The 22,642-nt window shown below is 34.1% G+C and overlaps 1 long non-coding RNA gene across 2 annotated transcripts in view; it reads right to left on the reverse strand.

The window, feature by feature from the left end:
* Positions 1–22,642, reverse strand: part of LOC116785537 — a 94,435-nt gene that overhangs the window by 68,896 nt on the left and 2,897 nt on the right. Inside the window, exon 2 of one of the 2 annotated variants that reach the window (XR_004356579.1) lies at positions 1,353–1,431. The exons of the other annotated variant lie outside the window; for it this stretch is intronic. This is a non-coding gene — a long non-coding RNA (uncharacterized LOC116785537). The remainder of the gene's footprint in view (positions 1–1,352; positions 1,432–22,642) is intronic. 2 annotated transcript variants of the gene reach the window in all.

A 22,642-nucleotide genomic window follows, 5' to 3' on the forward strand; every position in this document is an offset into this window, starting at 1 on the left:
TCTCTCCTCCTCACAGTTATTGTTAAATAAAATCCATATTATCGACTTTGGCATATGGCCTTATTTGCACCTTAATTCAGGCAGAGGGATCTCTCTCTAGTTGTATCTTAACTGATAGTTGAGAAATGAATGTTTATATATTGTAATACTTGTCAATCAGCAATGACACTGCATTAAAGTGCGACATGGGTCTAATTTATTCACTGTGTGAGCTCTGATTGCTCTGTGTGTTCCATAAAATTAATCTTTGGAAAAGACCCAAATCTTGTTACAGTGAGCTATTGCAAGAGTTACTGCAATGCTCCCAAAATAGAATTTTTCTACAATTGAAACATTTACTATAGTTTCTGAGAGTTTGTGTCATAATCACAAAGGTTGAGACGTTATTCTTGGATTTTTCTCTTTTATGCTGAACTTCGATTTTTGACATAACTAAATGATGTTAATTTTTTTGAATATGAATAAATAATCTGTAACTGAATTATTAGTATTATTCTTAGGTTTATAACAAAAATAGCTGGACTTTTTGTTGACAGACTGTTAAAGAACATGATAATGTAAAAAAGCCCCTCTGAATATGGAAAATACTTTCTGTCCTCCATACTGTCCATACCCAGCTACTGTAGTCATAGACTGTTGCTAAAAGTGATGAGTTGTTTCTGGGAAACACTGCAGTGACCAAACATGTCACATGCTGTTCTGTAAATATACTACTAAACCATAGACCATATATTAATATGAAAAGATTGTTACACTGAAGATTCTTTTCTGTCTATAACATTGTATTAATGTACTGCTAAAGAATAATAAAAAATCCCCCTGTATGTGTTCCATTCCCATTTAAGTCATGTCTCAAAGGAAAATGCATTTTTAACTTCAAGTCTGGATATTTTATTACATTTGTAAATTCAAATCATACATTTTTATCAGAAATAACTATTTCTAATTAAGCTTTGAAAGTGGTTTCCGCAGAAGCTACATTTATCTGATGTAATGTTATGGATATTTATTGTTTGGTTCTTGGGTTCCTCTGGGCTGTCAATTTATATAAATGAGTTGCATTTTTTTTCCAAGTGATCATTGCTAACTGCTGTTCCTGTATGACATAATGTTTTACAACAATAGAATTTCAAAATTTAATGCGTTTTTAAAGAAATAGTTATAGGAAAATATACAGCTGAATGCAAAATGAAAAAAAGCAAAATATAGTCTATTTTTTGTCTTAATTTTTAAACTTTTTTAAAAAAATACCCACAAAATAAGATAACCATTAAAAAACCTGAAACAATGTATTTTTCTTTCAAATGTAGGGATTCTTACAAAAGCAAAATTGCAAAAAAATAGTCACTTACTTGACTTGTTACTAGATCCTCAGAAACCTTTCTAATCCCAGCCTAATCAACTTGAAGGTTCTCTTCTCGTAGCCAATAACTGAAAAGAAACAGAGCTGCTCATCTTTCTTTTTATTATACTAGCATAATCAAAGTGAGTTATTTGTTATTTAAGGTTTGTCATTTTTAAACTTGGATGATGGCATACGTAGTACAGAAATTTTTCATCAGAAGAAAAATTTGGACAAAATTTTGAAACCTACCCTATGCAAAGAATTCTGAATTTCGGCATGACTGATTAAAAATTATTTTTTAGAAGCAGAGCTAAAAATGTTTGAATTACTTCAAATCACTGACAGTGTTTTCTTAGTATCATCTTTACATGAGGAGGCTTCTGCTTCCAAGAATAGGTTCATTCCAAGTGTTTACTAGAACGCCATGGCCAAAATGCTCCATACCCTTTTTTTTCTCTATATCACACTCCAGATGAGCTAATGCTGCAATCATCTTTAGAGCTCTTACATGTTTGCTGGTGAGTTTTCTCTCTTAAACAGTCAGAAAGATGGTCATTTCTTTCTAGCACTCCAAGAAAAATCAAGTTGAGATGATGGTTAAGACTTCAAAATAAATATGACAAACATACATATACAGTGATGACTGTCTTCCTGAAATGAGCCTATATTTTTTAGAAATATGACAAACTAAAATTCTATTTGATACATATGATACTAACATAAGATGTAAAGATATCTTTCTGCAGTATACAAGATATATCAAATGCAGTGTATTTCAGTAAATTGCACCATACCTGCACACATTCTTCTTTTCCAGCATGTGACGATATGCTACATTTTTTTAACTTGGTTCAATTTTCTTTAGGTTGCTACCAATAAATACATTAAATAAACATACATGCTATAAATAAAATAGTACTACTGTATTCAGTGTTGGTTTGTGATGGAAAACAATGTGTTTTACTTCCATTTCCCCACCCCCCCCGATCAGTATGCAATATACTATTTAGGCTGTCAGTATGAATCATTGAAGTACATTTTAGACAGTTTTCAGTGTAATCTCAGATCCAAAATATACTTTTTGTTAGTCTTTATGCACATTTTAGATTACTGAATTAATTGTATTAGTTAAATATGAACAACATTATTTAAACAGAACGTCTCTTCCTGAAACTGTAAAGAATGCTCGGCTTGCTTCAACATTAAACTAAACAATAACAGCATGTTGTATTTACCATGTAAGGCCGTCTTTAATGTTTATATCATCGATTTTAATGAGATTCTAATCCTGACTGGAGCCTCTAAATGCAACTCAATAGGAAAAAAAACCCCAATAATGAGTGTATTTCCTTTTAGTAATCCATAGACCCAGTAACTCAGCCAGAACAGCTGGCATTCTTACTTCACATATCATCAAAAACTGAATAAGCAGAGTGTTCAAATGAGATCTCATGATATTAAAACATCATTTAAGTTATGGCAGTTACTGTCATGGGTATGCTGTAGAATAAAATATTTAAAAAACAAATTATGAACTAAACAATGACCTGTAAGGTTGCAGAGTAAAGAACTTTATGTGATACATTGATCAAGTAATAGCTATTTTACTCTGAGGCTAGGAATCATTATACCATAAAGGGCACCTTAGGCAACTTTGAAGACTCTGCAGCTTTTGTCATCCCTTTTCCTTTTTTACACACTAAAGTTATAGACAACTTGCCTCCAGAAGGCCAGGGCAAGTTTTCCTTACTTCTGGGATATGAATAGCCAGTATGACTTTACTACACTGGCTGCAGTAACTAGGGAACATTTTGGCCTCGGTATATCATCATACAGTCTTTAACGTGATTAAAAGAGTTTTCCAGTAGTTTTCTATTTCATCCTAGAATACAAACATTACTTTGTGCACTACAATAAAAGATTTTTTTTTTCCCCAGTAATTTCTGTATTTTATACTCCTGTTGTTCCTTCTCCTACACAATAAAGAACATATAAGTGCTACTTTTCCTGAGTTGTTGAACATGCTGATCAAATCACGGGGAGTTTTAATATCAAATATACTTCTTCCTATATTTTTATATGACTTCTGATTGGGCTTTTTTCCAAAACACCTTTGTAAGGCTGAATTTTTGTATCCAGAATTTTTTTTCTCCATGATTAAAGGCCTGAGAGGTAACTGCCTTCAGACAGCAACAGATGGCTTCATGTCAGCCTGCATTTTTTTTTCTCCTCTTCTCAACTGAAAGTTGAGAAGGCAAAGTAATGCCCAAATGGAGCATTACTGTTAATGCAACTTAAATATTTCAAGTGGAGTAAACAAGATAGAGTTGGATACTACATCCATACTATTTTACCCATAGTCAATCTTCTCCCCTCTTCCCCAAAGAAACAATATGACTCATATGACTGTCACTTCAGTTTTGGCTGCAAATACTTGTAAGCTGCAGAATTTTGCCATTTACATATAAAAATAGACAAATATAAAATTAAAAGTGCTATAAGGGGAAAAAGAAGTATTTTGATGAGCAATATTTTTTCCCAGTGACCCCAGCAACATTTAATGGTACAGTGCCCTCAGCAGCTACATTAAAACATCCTCACTCTTCATCTAATCACAAATTACACTAAAGGTCATGAGTTAACCATATGTCAGGCTAACTGGGAGGCAATTTGGTTGAGGGGCAGGGAAGAACAAATAGGCAGGCTACTATTTTCTAGAGTTGTCACAGTACAATTTACAGAAATCTCTTCTCAAGCACAGAGAAAGAGAATGCGTTTGTGACTAAGTTTAGGACTTCAGTGACATGGCAAAAAGGCTTTAAAATTATAATGAAGCTTAAATTACCCTTCCCTTTGGGTTAATACTGCATTTCAGTAGGTTTCTGGATATACCAACTGCTTCCTAATGATAGACTAATGATGATTTGGTACATAAAAAGAATAAAGACTAAATAGACAAGAATAAAGATCCAACTACGAGGTAAGAAAATTAGTATCTTACTAGATCTTATACAGGATAAAATATGAACATTATTTTTTCTCCCTTAGGAACTCCAAGTCCTCTTTCCTATTAAATTTTCCTCCTATGATGATGGAAATATTTTGTGTTTCTGTAACACGAAATATTCTTTATGAATAAAATATTTCTGAGCCTAGGTCTATCACATAATTCTTCCTGAACCATGATTATAGGAAACAAAATAGGAGTTTTCTTTACCTTAAATCATAAAATCTCTGTAGTAACAGCTAAGCACCAACTTTCTCAAAAAACCCTGGATCTACAGAAACCATGAAAGCTCCAGATCACCTGATGTCTCTTTTTAAGCATAATCTGTACTTCTGAATATAATCCTGCATTTTACCTTTTGTTCCCACCCAGCAGCAGAGGTGGATATCAGGTCTAGGTAGAAGTGCTGCAGCGTATATCCTGGGACATAGCATTACACCAAAGAAAATACAGAACAGTATTTTTGTCACTGAACACGTCTAATCATTCATTGATTAAAAAGGATTCCAAGCTTCTGACTGCCCCTACTTTCCAGGTAGGAAAGAATGCTGGCAAATACAACAATTCTGCAATTTGGGTTGATTAAGTAAGAGCATGTAAATAGATTTACAATCCAGAGCTGGTCAAGGTGTTAAAGTCTTAATTTATTATTTTGTCAAAAAATGAATATGGTACAATTTCCTCTTGGAAACACTGGGAGAAACAGAGCTGTAAGAAAAAGACTCTTTTCTGCTTTCACCTTGACTGGAAGCTCTGACTGTATAGAAAGAGAGAACTCTTCCCTTCTTCCATTAATATTTTAAATATGTCTCAAAATATCTCTTTGTTCTTTAGTACCACACTTCATATAAAACTTCAGAAGATTTAGAGCATACCCACAAACCCCACTGCTTATTCCACTGACCAGCTTTACGCTTCCCCTGTGCATGTGCCTTTGTCTTGTCTGTCCTATGGAGAGTGTTTCTGTTCTTTGTTTAAAGACAAGCATTCCCAACCCAGCCTGTCCCAATGTCCTGTTCCAGAAGAAATAAACAGCAACATGGAAACTCTGATGGGGCCCACCACTTTCTCACAAGCACTGGGAATTAAAACCTGGATCAGCTGGTATTATTAAAGAATGTATCACTTGTTGATAGCAGAATAGAACCAAATTACTTTGTTATTTCAACACCAGAGGATGGATAAAAAGTAGATAAAATATATTTAAAAAACAATCTAAAGAGATACCAGTAAAAGTGTCATAATTAACTAGAAATATTCATACAGAAATGCTTTCTATTTTGGGAAATTTAACTCATACCCATAAACCTAAATTCTGCTAAATTCTCCTTATTTATGCATCTAGCCTCACCTCAAAAAGCCTCAGACTATATAAAAAAAATGAAAGATAATACATATAAACAAAGTTTTTCAGAACTGGATAGCCCTTCTAATCTGCAGCAGAAACAACTTAATAATGGTTCTTTTTAGTTGACTTCTCTGGCCCTTATCTGAAATCCAATATGCGTTTTCCATGGCCAGAATAGAATCATCCAATGGAGAAGTCACAGATGAATCCCATAAGGTTCTCCTGGTTTTTGAAGGACAGATTTTAGCATAGAAATTCTGTTCAGATAACTGAATGGCATCTATTCCCTGGTCTCACCCAAGGCAAAAGCTGACTACTAATGCCCTGTGAGCCTTGCTTCATGATCATTAATTTGACACAGCACTCCTCTGAGTTCTATTTCAATTCAAAACTTTTACTAGGGAAGTTTGTGCTCAGTGAAGTGAGGATCATTGTTAACTTAAGATTATTTATATCATATCCAGTGAGAAGCGTTAATAGCATTAGTTTGGTTCAGTCATGATTTTTCTTTTTTCAGAAGTGGATGCTGTTTCATTTAATAAAAATTAGATTGACACATTTATACAAGCAGCATCAAATGTCACAGCATCCCTGATTAAACATTTAGGGTGGCATGTCAAATTCTTGGCAAAGTCTAGAATCACTCCAATTTTCCAGAAGGGATTGGCATATATAATATATGTAACATCACCATTTATCACAAATCTGCTGTGCTGCATTTTTAATGAAAAAGAAGCTTCTACTCTAGTTACTCTATGCTGTGTATATTTTCATAGTATTTAAATAAAGACTAAATTTGAAGGTGAACCATAAATTAACAAAGGTGTAAGTTCTAGAGTCCTACTTAGCATTACATTTAATGTACTAATCCTATAAAATGAAGAATTCAAAACCATAAAGACAGCTTACCATTTACAGATCCAAGAACTAAGGATTCAAAAATGTTTTATACATTTTTCTTTACAACTGTATCAGGCAAAGTGGCGACAATCAGAGTAGAGGTAGTATAATTTCTTCCATTCAACCCTTGACGTCACCAATAACCTTCCAAACTTTTTCTCACACAGATTCATATTTTTATATGAAAAAGAAAAATCAGAAATTGCCTTCAAAGAAGTAGACAAACAAAATTAAAAACATTCATGATATTTTAAGAGAATATTGTAATAATTTTTAATCATACTGTGAATGAACTTAGTTGACTATACAAATAAGAAGTTTGTAGAGAAATATTCATCACTGAATCAAATGCTTCAGTTGTTGGACAGTATTTCTGGTTCAAACAAATATTTAGACAATTCAGGGAGGTAAGTGTAACTTTTTAACTCTTGCCATCATTTATTGTCTTTAGCAAGAGAAGTAAATATTTTTATATAGGCCAAAGATTTGGTAAAGTTTTTCCTCTTATCCATTTAGATACATGGCCAAACAAAAATGATCAGTGTCCCTTTAAGGCAGAAGAATAAGAATATCTACAGACATTGAGGGCTGCTGCAAAAAAGTGTGCTTTAAGAGACACTGGAGAGTGAAACAATCTATACTAGCAACGTTCAATAACATATGGCCAGTCTTTCTCATCATTGGCATGAATCCCTAATTACCTCTTCTCTGAATAATGTTTAAATGTCGCTACCGTAAATGAAAAATAGTATGCATCATAATCTTTCAAGAGCATTAAAATGCTTGGGTTTCTTACTTGGACCTGCGGGTAGTATTTCATACTGGTCATATGTTGGCTTCAAAACACAATGACTGCTTTACTCAAGGTTACACCATCAATTATTAAAATGTCTTAGTTTATGGAGTTTATAAAAACAGTGTTTTGGAAGGCATTAGTAGAGCATACAGGTGTATCCTCTTGCATGCATCTCAGTGTTTCTGGTGCACTCTTCAAACTGTGAATCTTCCACCTATTTGTTCACCATTCAACTGCACATAAATATAAAAGGCGGATAAAAGGAACAACAAAATGCATCTATTATTTTTACACTGAATGAAGCATTAGAAATCCACTTCCGGTTATCACAATTTCAGTGAAAGGTATCTAGATGGCAGAGTGCATCCATTGCACAGACTAGCTGATCTATAAGAGGAAAGGCCGGTTTTGGACTCAAGGATCTAAGTTTCCAGCTTATTCCTGGAAATTCCCAGAGAAGATATCATCTTCTTTCTATCCATCACACTTGCTCATTTCCTCCAATAGCACACATGGTTTGTATCACCTTTAAATGCAGGCTTCCAAGCCAAGGTTCCAGTAAGATGCATTGTTCCTCTGCTAACTATCTCAAAGAAAGGACTTCTGGTTATCATGGATGATTGAAAATAAAAAAAAAAAAAATTAATAAAAATATCACAGTTATTTCAAATATCCTGTTCTGCTTTAAATACTTTGGAGGCTGTGGGAATGTCTGTAGACACATTGGACACACAGCTTACAAGTAGAGTCCTAATGGAGAGAAAAATTTTTATTCTAAAGGAGGGTCTAGTGTTTGCTGAAGCAAGTTTTTAATGGAGATTGAAATCTGTTTTTTGGAATATCGACAAGGCTCTGGCAAGCAGAATTTGTCCTATACAAAAGAGAAAAAGTCAAATTTTCTTCCACCTAGAGTCACATTGATGTTGGTTTTCAGAGGATTCACTTGTCCTTGTGGTTGATATTTCTGTATCTGGGAAGCTGCAGGTTATGAGTTTCAGGGCAGGACTCAGGCAGAGCCTGTTCAGAATTTAAAGTTGGCCATTAAGCAGGTGAAGGGAAATAACAGTGAAAAAGAACATACAAGAGTTTTGCTAGATTAGGTGGTCAAACGGCCGCAGTGGTAATACTGATCAACCATGCAGCTCTAAGTTCAATATTCTCTTCACTCAGGTACCATAAGCTGTTGCAAATGTAGTTCAGATCACCTCTTTTCAAGATACTGTCACTGCAGTTTAATTTCCTTTCCACAGCAAATGCTAAACCCCTAACTGATACATTCTATGTTGTGTATTGCCATAGGTTTTTCTGTATTTGTATTATCTCCAGGTTTGATCTGCAGCACACTAAAGCAGTTATAATTACCAGTAGCCATATACCTTTCCACAGCAAATGCTAAACCCCTAACTGATACATTCTATGTTGTGTATTGCCATAGGTTTTTCTGTATTTGTATTATCTCCAGGTTTGATCTGCAGCACACTAAAGTAGTTATAATTACCAGTAGCCATATACTGTAGTACAGAAGGAGGAGTTACCCTGCATGCTGTGCACCATGCAACCTGCAGCAATACCTGATAACTCTGCCTCTGCAGACCTAACAGTGCATCCATCTCTTTATTCATTCTACCAGTCTTCCAGAGGTATTCCGAACAGAAAGTGAGCAGGATAGCCCTACTTGCTTTGTTTCTCTCATAAGAACAATTTCCAAGGGGGAAAAAGGCTGTAAATAAGAAAATAAAGAAACACCCCAGTGTAAATCCACCACATTCATAGGCTAGAGATCTGCACTGCATACACCAACCACAGGATATTAATCTATGCATTCCTTTGAGCTGTTAGTGTCTCTTAGGCAATGCATCCCAGGTGTTCCATGTTCCCTGTTCATCTCTAAGGTTTAGGTTCATAAGATGCCCAATCATGTTGCAGTTTCTAAAAGTCAGATCTCTGTGGAGCACAAAAGAAAATACTAATTTGCTGGGAATGAGTGATACTGTTGAAGGCAATGGAATAAAGTGTATAAAAAATACAGGTTACATATGAAGCAAATCCACACAAATGTTTCCACTGGAAGTTTTGGTGTTTGTTCAACAATTGACTTGTGTAACTGAATTTCCAAGGTTAAAACTAACCACAATATTTAGAATTCCCCAACAAAGAAATATCTCAGAATTTGACACTCTCTAAAATCACCATTGCAATTTGATGTTTAATAGATTAGCTTCTTTTCAAGCAGAATGAAAACAGAATTTTACTTCCTAAACAGTGTTTTACCACCACCCACCAAGAAACCTCCATTGTCAAAACTAAAAGACTCCTATCAGTTATTTCATCCTGATTGCAATTTCCCTCCCCACGATTTTATGTTAAAGTATGTACAGATGAATGAGGCTCTCTAGTGCAATATAACAGAAAGGGAAATGATGGGTAATGCAGTTGTTCCACTATCTAAATGTTTCCAGTAATTTATCCATCAAAAGTAGGAAAAGTTTAATTATAAGGTTGTACAGCTGCTGCAGGAATATTTTATCCATTAGAAATGACATGCACAGTGATGGCCTAGTGAAGTTAAATACTACAAAAAAGAAAATAATTCATAGCAGAAAGTTCACATATTTTCATTTTCTCTTTTAAAAAGACTGCAGTAGAAAAACCCCAAAATATATGCTATGAAATAATTCACTTTTCAATGCTCTTAGTTCAGTCTACTCTGGCATGAATACTGATGCTTTGCAGAGCACACCATTTCTAGGACCAGCCATTTCAAGGGTGAGTATGGGAGGGATTTCATTTATTAGATTTATTCTGTTTCCTTTAGTATCTCTTTTAGTAGGAAGGATCATTTAGGCTTTGTTTCAGATCAGGGCTTTGTACTCTTAGTCTTCATTAGTGATGAAAATCTGGAGACCTATAACATATTCATTTAATATAGAATAGAATGATTCATGCCTGAAAGAGGAAAGTGAAAGGAAAAAAAGAAAAAGAAAACCTCCCTACTATAAAGTGACATTAGTAATTTCTCTCTGTCATTTTCTTGGCAGCTGATGTTCTACGTTTTGTAAACCATTACATCTAAAACAACTGAAGCTGTAAAACTAATGTAGCAGGTCAGGGAAAACAACAGAAGCCAGGTCAGAGAATCTGAACCCATGTTACCAGTTCAGTCAGTTTAGTGTCACATCACTTACTCTTCATTTTAGCATGCTAACTTATCAATATCATTGTTTATAAGGAAAACTATCCTGTACTCACTTTCAGAGGCCTTTGCTGGAGATATATAAGAACTGGAAGGTTTGGATACAAAAGGAGTGAGGCATTTTCTCTAAGGAAGTATTTTTAGAAATACTTCATAATAAGAGAGTATAATAGAATTACTGTTCATGCCACAGGAAGCAAGAAGAGTAGGAATGAAAAACAAGACAGTAACGTGAAGCAAGGGAAGTAAAGGACATGAGGTAGTTATTAATTTAAACATGTGAGGTCAGCCCCATCATTAAAAACATGGTAAAGGACTCAAATTTGATTGTGAGAGATGAAGGCAAAAACCCCAGAGTTTAGCAGAAAGAGATAAGTGTGGGAGAAGACGACGTATCAAGTATTCAAATTTTAGATACAAAGGAAGAAGGGAAGATTGCCCACAAGGATATGAACAGAAAGGAGGAAAGGGTGGATTTAATGATAAAGGGTGGATTTATTTAGTAAGAAGGCTTACTGATCTGCAAAAAATTAGTGAGGAACCAAGAATTGGTGAGTGGATTAGCCAGAGCAAAGAAAACAATGAAGCTCATGAATAAAAAATACTAGTCACTGATCTATTCCTACTGTACACATTCTGTCATTTTTCAACCACAACACCAGAACTGCAACTGTGCTACTTTCAAATACAAAAATGTTACCATTGATTTCTTGAATTTGCACTGGTATGTATTGAAAAAGGTGCTGCTCACACTGTCTTTAAAGAACTTTAGAGAATAAACATTTTCTATAATAGCAACTAAGGACTGATGTATGCAATAAGGAATTTTTATGGAAAGATCTCCATCTCACTGGCACAAAAATAGCTCTTAATAAAGATCTATTCATTTCTCCAAACTTACAGAATATTTATCTACAAACCTCAGAACCAAATACAAATATTTCTTGAGCAGTCTTATCACGTAACTCTTTCTGTGATTCATTGATTTTATTTGGAATGCATTCCCTGGTCTTAAATTTAATACGGAGTGAAAGGAAAATGCCATCCTAAAGGTCAAATATCCAAACTAAAAAGAAGATTTTTTGAAATAGGAATTAAAACCAGACATATTAAAAACCCTTCCAATATTAGTTGGTTTTACCTGACAACTACGTACAGTAAAGAAAACTTGGTCAAATTTAGAGTGAGCTTCAGTAGATATTAAAGAAAAGTTGATTAAAATTACCAGGAAAAAAAATAATCTTTTGTACATGAAACTATAAACCCATTTACTTGTAAAGCTATTAGCATATTTAGGAGTGTTTCTGACCAAATGACTAGTTTTTCTGAGTTCTTTACATTGTATGATTTTCCATTTTTTTTCACATATAAAATTCATGTACTCCTTTTTGTTGCTAACCACTAAGATATTAAAATAGAGAGCTCCTAATGTCCAACTAATGGCATTCAACTGGATCAATAAGTCCAAAAAATGCTTTTCCTTTAAACAAGTTTAAACTGCGTTTCCCAAACAGCTTCTATTTATATTTCCATTGAAGCATCCAACTATCTCATGAGATGCAGAACTACTCATGGTGACATTAAGTTCAGTACTAGTTTCAGCAGAACGCTGTTCCTGAGCCTGAACCTTCAAATAAGACTGAAGTGGTGTGCATAAAGCTACACAGTAGCGGTGTAATTTACACAGTAATCTATCTCAACATAAGTTTCCCCTTTTGAAGTAACATGTTAAGACCAATTCTTCATGAGGTTTCTGAAATATGATACTCTTGTTCACAAATGTGGAAACTGAACTTGAACCCCTGGAAAATGCAGTCTATATACAGCAAGGAGTGGGAAATGACTAAAGTCCAGTTAGATTGATTTCTCTACCATTTATTCACATTCTGTCAGATGTTCAGACTTGTAAACTAAAACCGGGAATGACTATTCTTCCTCAGTAGTCCAGAATCTTCTGTGCGTCAGTGTAATATAGACCATTTATGATTTCATCAGTTTTAAAAGATAAAGATCTTATTCTTTCTCATTTTAATGAACATAAAGTTGTAAAGTGAAGCACTACGGATATTAATTTTATTTCTGTATTCTTATCTCAGCTCTCTGAAATTCAAAATAATTTCGTATTTTCTAGGTTTTGGTTGTCCAGGGAAAGTCCTGAGGACCCTTAATTGTGCTTTATAGCTTTACTTTAAAAACTTTATATACTTTACTTTATATACTTTACTTTAAATAAACATAGCAAGGCACTTCTAGAAAGTCCAGTTTTCAGAGTTTTCCAAAAGTCTGTTCTCCTGCACAGAAAAGGAGATATCTTGTAAATTCCTACCATTAAATTTTAGGCAAGTAGGAAGGGATGCCTTTGGGTTTGGGGAAACACCTTATCATTTTCCTACAATTATTAAAAGAAGACAGCATTGTGTGCAATGCAGAGACTTAAAGCTTCAGGAGTTTTACTAGTCTCTATGGACATCTACTGTGCAAAAGAAAACCACTATTAGGTAGATAATGATATATGATAGAATTTAGTAATGAATAATATACTTGGATTTTTTTGACCATTTAATAAAAGATACAAATCCTTATGAAATCTTACAGCATGATTAAAAAGAAAAAAATAAGGAACTTTGCGCTTCTCTGGAAAGTTTTAAGGGATTTAGTTATCAAGATATGAAAATATGATATTAAATTAGCAAAGAGTCTTCCAAAAGCATACCAGCATCAGAATATGATTTCTTAAAAGCTGGGCTAATATGATAATCAAAGTACTGCACTCCTAGCTGCATCTTCTCCCTGTAAGCTAAATGTATAAACGTACCTGACAGACATTTCCTTAATGTGTCCTATCACTCTGTCATATAACTGACATGCTGCTTTCCCTTTAAATTAAATCAGATTTATTCAGCGATGTAAAAGCCTCCCACCTTTCTGTCAATATATCTCTGCATACAAAAATAGTGCAGTTAAGATTTTCCAATCTGGTTAGCTACGAACAGATACTACATGGTGACAGCTCTTCTCTTGAACACAAAAATCAAACTCAAAACTATTTGGGTTCTTTTTGGTGTATATCTATATATGTGTATGTGCCTTGTACATATATAGTGCATGTGCGTATATACACCAAAACATGTATATATGCATGTATCATCAACGTTTTCACTCAAAGGAACAGTGGAGAACTTAATTGAATGATCAACGTTTCAGATAAATAGATATAAAAGATTAGCATTTGTGAGATGGGCCTCCAGCAAGCCATCTCCTGAGACAGGTATAAAGACACTTGACTGGCCAATTGCCTTAATAATATTATAAAAACTACATCAAAAACTTGAACTGATGGACAGAGTGTTTTGGAATAAAAAGAAACAATTACTAATGTAATTTCAGCCAAAATCTTTCTTACTGTATCATTCAGAGATTGAAAAATGCTTGTTCTGATGAGAAATTTTGTTAAAGTTACTTTGTGCCTTCAATACCAGCTTAGTTTAAAGTCCATTTACAACCAGTGACAGGTTTTCAGCTCACTTTGGGGTTTCAGAAAATAGTGTATTTTGCTTAAAGAGGAGACACACAAAAAACCTCCTCTTTTAGTTTCTATCATTAAATATTAGAACTGTGGAACTGTAGCACGTTTCACGTTTCCTAGTCAATTTTTTTCAGGTAATGGTTTTAATTATCTGTAATTTTGACAAAACAGGATGAAATTTTTCATTTAAGGTTACTTTGATTTGTTTTGTCTTGATTTTAGCAGAACGATTTAGAGAAAATTTGTTGTTCACTAATAAAAAAAGAAATTCTTATTGATAGGTTCTCATCAACTCTTAAACAGAAGGCTATAGAATTTCTGTGCATTCAAAGTATGCAGCTAAAATATAGCAGGGAATATTCTTATAGAAAGCATGAACTAGCCATTCCTGTGGAAGCTTGCCCCAATTATCTGCTTTTAAAAATGCAATTTCATGTGTTTAGAAAAGGCAGCTTTACTGCAAGTAAGAAATTACATTTGTACTAAGAATGCTTCAGACTGAGGTCACCAGGTATTTTCTTAGCAGCATCTGAGGACCCTGTATGATTGATTCTCTTGTATGTTAAGTCTGCTTATTAACATTGATAATAGGAGCCCATCTCAGTCTCAGTTCTTCTTCCTTCCTTCCTTCCTTTCCCAACCTCAACTTCCCTAGAATAAACCTGGAGTTATAGCAACAACACAAAAGCAAACAATTAAAGCTCACAATTAAAGCAGCTGAATGAAAACCTGTGGAGCAAAATAATATTCTTTTCTTAGCTACTGAATTTCTGTGTGCTAATGAGTAAGTAATTTAAAATAGACTTTTCATGGACGGCCATTAATAGGGTCTCATAATTAGTGATCATCTGATTTCTGACCTGTCGTCCTGATACGCAGACATACTGAATAGTAAAACCTGCAACAGAAAGTCAGCAGCAGCTTTGCTTTAAGCTACTGTACCGTTGAACTATTTGTAATGCTAAGTAGGTTGAAAAGCAGGTCATGGGTAGCTCAGTTTGTCAACCAAACTGAGTGGCATTTTGACCTTAATCTCCATGTATGACAGTATATGACAGTATGTCACCTTCTCATCTTGCAAGGTGATCTAAAAATAAATATTTTTAAAATAAATAAAGTATGAATGGGATGTTTGCTATAGAAAAGCAACAAGAGACATTGTTGGAAATTCTGGAATTGAAATAGGTTGATATAATGCAAATGGAAGTACAGAAAGACAAAAATGAAATTTATAACTTCCTCTGTTGAATCTAATCCCAATTTAATTCTTTGAATCTCTTCAGGTAAAGCAAACAAAAGATATCCTGGGTATTTGGATTTAATGATTAACAATCTAGATGTTATTTCTTTCTTGAAGTTCACAACTAACGTATGATACCTCAGGGAACAAACAAGAAGACAGAAATAAAAATCCCAATCCAATTCTCTCTCTTCTACAACGTGATTTTCTATTATATAGAAAGAGAAGTGACTTTTCTTCTTCTGCCTGTTCTCCAGAACATAATATCTGGAAGACATTTGATCTTTATTCAACTGCTGCTTGCTCACTCATACTTTGACATAGTATAAATGACTGAAGCAAATATGGAATTCTTGTCAACTTTGTTACTTTGTTAACCAATAGTGCTTATAGTTGTGGTAGTAGAAATTAGAAATGCATCATATTCATTATGTTATTTAAAATGACATTTTCATTCCTGCAGTAATGGAAGTGAGTTAAATATATTCTATATTTTCTCTTCTGCAATAATTATGCTCATCTTTTAAATCTAGACTCAGAGCAAATTTTGTACATATTCATCACTATAAACAGCTTTCCTTCTCTTCAAAAGAAAGACTAAATTTTCTTCTGCTGCTTTTACCTTCTCTTCTTTCTATACTCAAAATTACCATCATGATACCCAAGATTCCTTTTTTTATGAAGCTGAGAAACAAGACTGCCATTAAATGTTATTTGATAACTCAGTTTGCTGAGTTAACTGTAAAGTTACCTGCTACTCTTCATCTGGCAGCTTTTGAAACTGCAAGAATCTAAACAGGAACATTTTTCTCAGTGTTTTGAGCTTGAAAATCTTCCAAAACCTATAGACTCTACATGAAGTTTGGTTAAAATCAACAACTGTTGCCCATTCTTGTCAACAAATCTCAGTTATTAATTATTTTCAAGGGCTTTTGACAAAACAGATTAATCTAAACTTAAATCTGCAAGGAAATCTCAGATTACTGGAAGTAGGTACAGTATTACATTTCACAAGAATGATTATGAAGCACTCCAGTTGAGGCAGATGATGGCATTTCTGTGATATGTGCAAACTGTCACTCTGTGCTCATACTATGAATTTGCTTCAAAAAGGAACGTATAAAAGGAAAATATGTAATTGGCAAAGCTGCAAGTCAAATTTAATCAGGTCATTAGTTCAGAAACCCAATGGAGATCTTAATTAGATGTGAATTATCTAATAACTGTGAGTATCTCTGATGTACATTTGCTTGGACATCTATTACTAAGGGTCCCTAACACTGTTCTAACCTTACAGCTAAAGTCAGGAACAACCCCTTTGAGTCCTATGTTGACTTCCAGTGATCTACATATTGTATCAAGTTATTAATGTGAATGTCAACAGATATGAGTTCCTTGTAAAAAATTTCTAGCAAATTTTTAGTGATTGTATTGTTTGTTTTCAAGTATACTTAGTTTGAATAAGTTTGATCCTACATCTTTGGATGTCTTGCAATCTCAGGTACTCACTTGTGTCCCTGATTATTTTCGCTAATTTAGCTTTTCATTTTGACTCCAGACAAAAAGTTTGACTTTATGTGTATGCTAAATATTCCCAGGCGTAGCAAAGTCTCACCTTCCTTTCAGCTTTTCACCAACACTTCTCTGTCTGACATATAATATAGCTTCAAACTTAGAGTATTCTCCAATTTCAACAGAGCAGATATGAATATAAAATTATAAAACATGCAGCATAGCTTTTGTACAGTCAGCTAATACATTTCTGTCTCTTAGGCTCTCAATTTACCTCATACAGTATCCAAATCCATCAGTAGAAGGAAGAATATGCAGTTATCCTCTTAGGAGAAGTAAACAATACAGGCACTCCGCATTAAATCAAAAAATTACTTGTAAAAGTAAAGGTAGAAATCTATCCCATATTTATGGTACATATATAAATAAATGCCTGATATTCAGTACTCAAAATTGCTGTCAGGAAAATATGCTTGTGTTTCTTACTGTCAAATACAGACTTGTGAACTAAAGTGAATGTTTGTAAATATTAAATGTAGTATCTTTTTGCCTACAGGTACCAAGATATATGATTCAAGTTTTCTCAAAAGACATATTTATGAGTAGATTAGACAAGCACTTGTCACTATAGCAAGTAGGCGTGAAAGACCTTTCAGGGTCTTCAACAACAATCAGTTACTCCCTTTCTGATTTTATGTATATCTTAGTCGGAAATTTTAGATTCTTTTTCATATTCAAGACGTTTGCTGTATTGTAATGAAGTAATCACCACAAAGAAGGTGCTTGAACAGAAAGCTTCTCATGGTGACAGGCATAACAAAGGCCTGTGTTAGACCTTTGACTTATATTCTACTGCACTGAAAATTAGAAGAGAAAATGAGGCTGAAAAGAAAAAACCGTATAGTATAGTTTCCCTTAAACTCAGATGAGATATTATGAAGAAATAATCAAGCTGAAACTTATTTTAACTTCTCTGTCTAAATCAATACAGGAGTAGTCTGTCTTTGCAGTGATAAAACAGGAAGATTCAGCCATTCTATTGGGCTCAAGGCAAAAGTCACAGGTTGAAGTATAATCAAAAATTATCTCCTTGCTCTTTCTAGCCTTTTTTTTTTTCCCTTATTCCCCTCACTCCAAGAGATGAAGCTTCAATCGGTGATCTCAGAGCTTCAGATTATCTGTCAGACAGAGAAAGGCTGTCTCAGGCTGCCAGGACCTCTAATCAGATATTGACAGATAAGATGTTCTGGGTGATAAAAATAGATTTTAAATCCAAAGTGACAGGTTTTAACTAGAATCATAGCCTACCTATTCAAGTCGTGGTATAAGATAAATTATACAATCTAAGTCTTCCAATCAATTTGTTAGCTTTCCTACATATAATGAATATGATTTTCCTACTTAAGGCAAGGTCCAACCCCCACAAATCAACATAAATAATTTCATATTTTTCTCTAGTTTAATAAAAAGACATCTCTTCATAATATGAACAACTTCTACCTGATTTGAAAAACTTAAAAATTTCAAGGGTATATAGGAAAATAGGAAATACTGACAGAAATAGTCATACTCTACATTAAACTAGTATATTATTCTAACTGAGCCCACGGTAACAGTGTAGTATTTAACAGCTCACTTAAAGAGATTCCTATAACTAGAGAACATCAGTCAGCTTCAAAACTCAGTTCAGGCTTACCTTAAATTAATGCAGTGAGTTACACATTCCATAGGAGTATGTTACGTAACAGAGAAGAAACCACAACTAAACCAGAAAAAACTGCCACAAACTAGCCATCAATAATTAAATGTAATGGAAAATAATTCTATCCACCAAGAACTAGATAGTTTTAATATAAATCCAGCTTGAACTGATGGGCAAAAAATTCATGAGTCATTGCACAAGCCTAATAGCAGAAGCTATTGGTCAAGGAAACAAGGGAGAAAGAAGTATATCTTCAAACAGATCCCACGTATATCTTTAATATTGAATCAAAGTAGCTTAAACTGATAAAAAAATATTACTCTTATGCTGATGATGACCTTGATGCTGCCTTATTAGAGCATTTAAGCCTATGCATTAGTTATTTTCCTAAAAGCACAACACTCAGAAGAAGGAAATAACAAAAAAAATCGTAGGCATAATTTTTCCCATATTTGGCTTTGGGTCCCAGAGGACAACAGCCACTATTGAAGGGGAGTTAATAAAATCTTCTGCAATGTAGAAACCAGGGCGAGATGGAAAAGAAAGGCTATAATTTTTGTACAGATACATCACATATCTGCACATAGGGTTTCAGCCCAGGAAACATCCTTCTGAGCAGGATGACCAGCAATCATCATCTGAATGATGCTACATTCAGCCAAGGTTAACATGAAGTGTTGTATCAGAAAAAGAGCAAGTGTTGAAGAAAGGAGGTAGTTTATGCCTGGAATGGAGGTATGATCAACTGCGTGGTGCAGAGAGCCCAAATAATGAGTAAGCAGAGTGTTTATGATAGACATGCAGATAGAAGAGCTGACAATCAGTTAAGAGGTGTAAGACACAGCATACATCCCACAACATCATGGGTGCTGTTTGATCTCATATACAAGTACACAGGAGAACTGAAAAATGCATGGACTTTTGTGACTGAGTTTAAAAGTGTTGCTAGAAGAAAGGAGAGTACAAAGTTAAATGAATGAGGAAGCTGTCCTCTGGAGTCATGGCACAAAAGTCGATGTAGAATCAGTATCTTGGGGCCCATACTTGTATGACCAATGCTAAGACTAAAATACAACTATGATTCAGTATCTGGATTTATAGGCTAAATGTATTACAGAACATATGGAAACGTAAAGTAGAACTTTTTTTTGGATAATGAAGTATTTTCAAAGTGCTGTGGTCATGTAATCTAATTCACTTGAGAAAATTAGATTGTAGACTAACTTTCCTTTAAACTGTTAAAATTATATGCAAAATAGACATCTACATTTTCATACAATGATATGTTCACTCAAACTCAGCACCTGTTAGGATATGATAGAATAAGCCTTTTCAATTTTACATAAAAAAGTAAAATGTTTTAGAGTAAACATTGTGCAAGCAATCAACAAATTTAATGTTCTGAGCAATTATTAGTTTACATCAAATGTATCTACTGCATTGCATGCGTAAAGAAATTCACAACTATAAAAGCAAAAATTCGAAGGAAATATTCTTTCATGTATTAAAATAGAATCACAACAGTATAGTGAAAATCATCAGAGCTAAACTATAACTAGTAATGACAACAATAGAAATAATAATAACAACAATAAAAATCCTATTCTGAGACACTAGGCTGTAACAGTATTTAACAATCCTCAGAAGAAATATATTCTCCTTTCCAGTCTCCTTGCAACATTCAAATAAAACCTTACCAAGGTAAAGGAAACTTTCCAGCACAAGCATAGAAGACAATTCCCTATGTTTTCACTACATTCCTCAAGAAGATTTTTTTTAAATGATCAAAATAATTCTGGCAAGGCATGACTTGTAATTTACTGCATATCCAAAATTTAACTAAGCATTTAACTAAGCCTATGCCTTCTTCCTTGTAATACTCAGAAAGATTTTATCAGCTTTGTCTGTTTATAGACTTTGTTGATAGAACCTCATGCTCTTTACAAGCAAAAAATACTAATTAATTTAGTCTCACAGCATCCATTTTATGTAGAAAAATGACATTCACTTTACAGATAGGGAATTTTATGAGTTCGTGGAAGTCAAATCAAGGTCATACAGAAGTCATCTGTAGAACTGCCACTGAATTCAAGATTTATCCAAAACTACAGTAAAGCTCAGGTCGAACTGAGAGGAGTCAAATTTTAATTCTTTCTCCAGATTCACAGTACCGGGCACTAACTTCTAGCTACATTTTGAATTAACAATGGCTTAGTCTTTTTTTTCTCCCTTGGATTGCTGGTTGCCAACACTGTTCACTTTGTGAAATAAACCAGTAACTTATAAAGGAATTAAGAGAAAAAATTAGTAACACAGGAGTTAAACTAAACTGCTCTGATTCTCATCAGAACAATTCCATGGTGTGGTTGCTCTGACAACTGCATCCATTGTAGAGAGATTTATTTCACTACATTTCCTCTGCTTCATATCTAGTCTTATTCTATGATTTTTCCACAGTGTAAACTAGTTTAGATTAAGAGCAAGTGAGGTAGAAACCTTTCACTTGGATGATTTTTTTTTAATCCAGGGTTCAAGGGACTAGTGTTAAAGAAACAAATGTTTTAGACATTTTTGAGGCCCTATAGACTACATATTTTCTAAATATTTTTTAAGCATTGAAGAAACACATTATATATATACATTACATCATGGGGTTTGCGAAGGTATTTCAGCAAATCTTTCTTTTGCTCTTTTATTAGCTAGTCTACAGCCAATAAAAAAATAAAGGTCAAGTATGAAATATTGTGGAAAAAAGGTGACTATTGTTGGGGGTTTTTTTAATTATACTTAAAACACGCACTGTAAACATGCACTTGCATTTGTCGTGCTTGAACATCTAGACAGACATATAGTGAAAATTTGCTCTCTAATTTATGTATTCTTATAAAGATTCTTGCTAAGCCTCCACAGATTATCTCCTCCACAATAATTTCTCTGGAAATTTAGCACCGTGGAAGTGATGTAGATAATTTCCATGTTCTTTAAAGCTTGCTTCTTTTTCATACCAATTATCCCCAAGCATTTGGTTAATGAGTAGATACCTACTCTAGCTCTTTCTACAAAGCAATGAACTGCAAATAAACTACATAATTGTTACTTCCTGATCCTAGCGCTGTTATGCTATAGTTCCAGTTTTAATAGTTTTCCTTTAGCATGTTGTGTTTACAGGCCAAGGTGTGCCATTCATAAAATGACACATTATATAAGCAGGAATGTGCTTTATCTTCCCCTGAAAGCATATACACTTTTTTGGTTACATTCAAGTTCCAAAGGCATTTATGCCATTGATTTCAATCCACTCAACAGTTTTGACATTTTGCTCAAATTTTGTTTTTATTAAGAGATAATGGAAATCACATTTTTTCAGCATTATTTTGTATTTCTTCCCAAACCACATATGTTATCTATTTAATTAAGAGGCCCCATTTATTAAGGCTTGTATCTTCAGGTAAACACTAACAATGTGAATTCCTCTCATGTAGAAATTGTCTGTACACTGAACAAAACTCAGAAATAAATTTTTATGTATGGAAAATTTTGTCAGGTTTTGAGATAGAAGCATGGTTTGGAATGCTGTTTAGTGATAACCCCACACAGGCAGGTTTATTTAGTCCCAAAACAGCACTGAGTTCTCTGTCTCCCAGCTTCACATTATTACTGGACCATGCACACCAGTAAACTCCAGTGTTTCACTACATTCACTTGCACCATATATTTTGGCTTCTCACCACACAGTGTATACAGATGATTGAGAGCCAAGTTTGACACCTGTCTTAATACTGGATGGCTGTTCTCTCCTTATTGACTTTTCTGAACCCCCACTGGTGAGTTTCAGCTGGAAGACAGTGTCTAGATGCTTGTATTCTCATTTAAATAGGTGAGCCTATTAAACATAGCTCCTTTGTGTAGATGATGAGATTGAGGCGAGTTATAACTCAAGTAGAATGTCTAGTTAATTGTGCGGTGAAAACATGCTACTAAACACCAAAACCAACCTGAAAGCCACTTGCAAACCCTGGCTGAATTTTTCTCACAGCAGCTAAAAGAACTGGAATGGTTTTAATTTAGACCCT

The sequence above is a fragment of the Chiroxiphia lanceolata genome, chromosome 4 (assembly GCF_009829145.1).
Source record: "Chiroxiphia lanceolata isolate bChiLan1 chromosome 4, bChiLan1.pri, whole genome shotgun sequence".
NCBI lineage: Eukaryota > Metazoa > Chordata > Aves > Passeriformes > Pipridae > Chiroxiphia > Chiroxiphia lanceolata.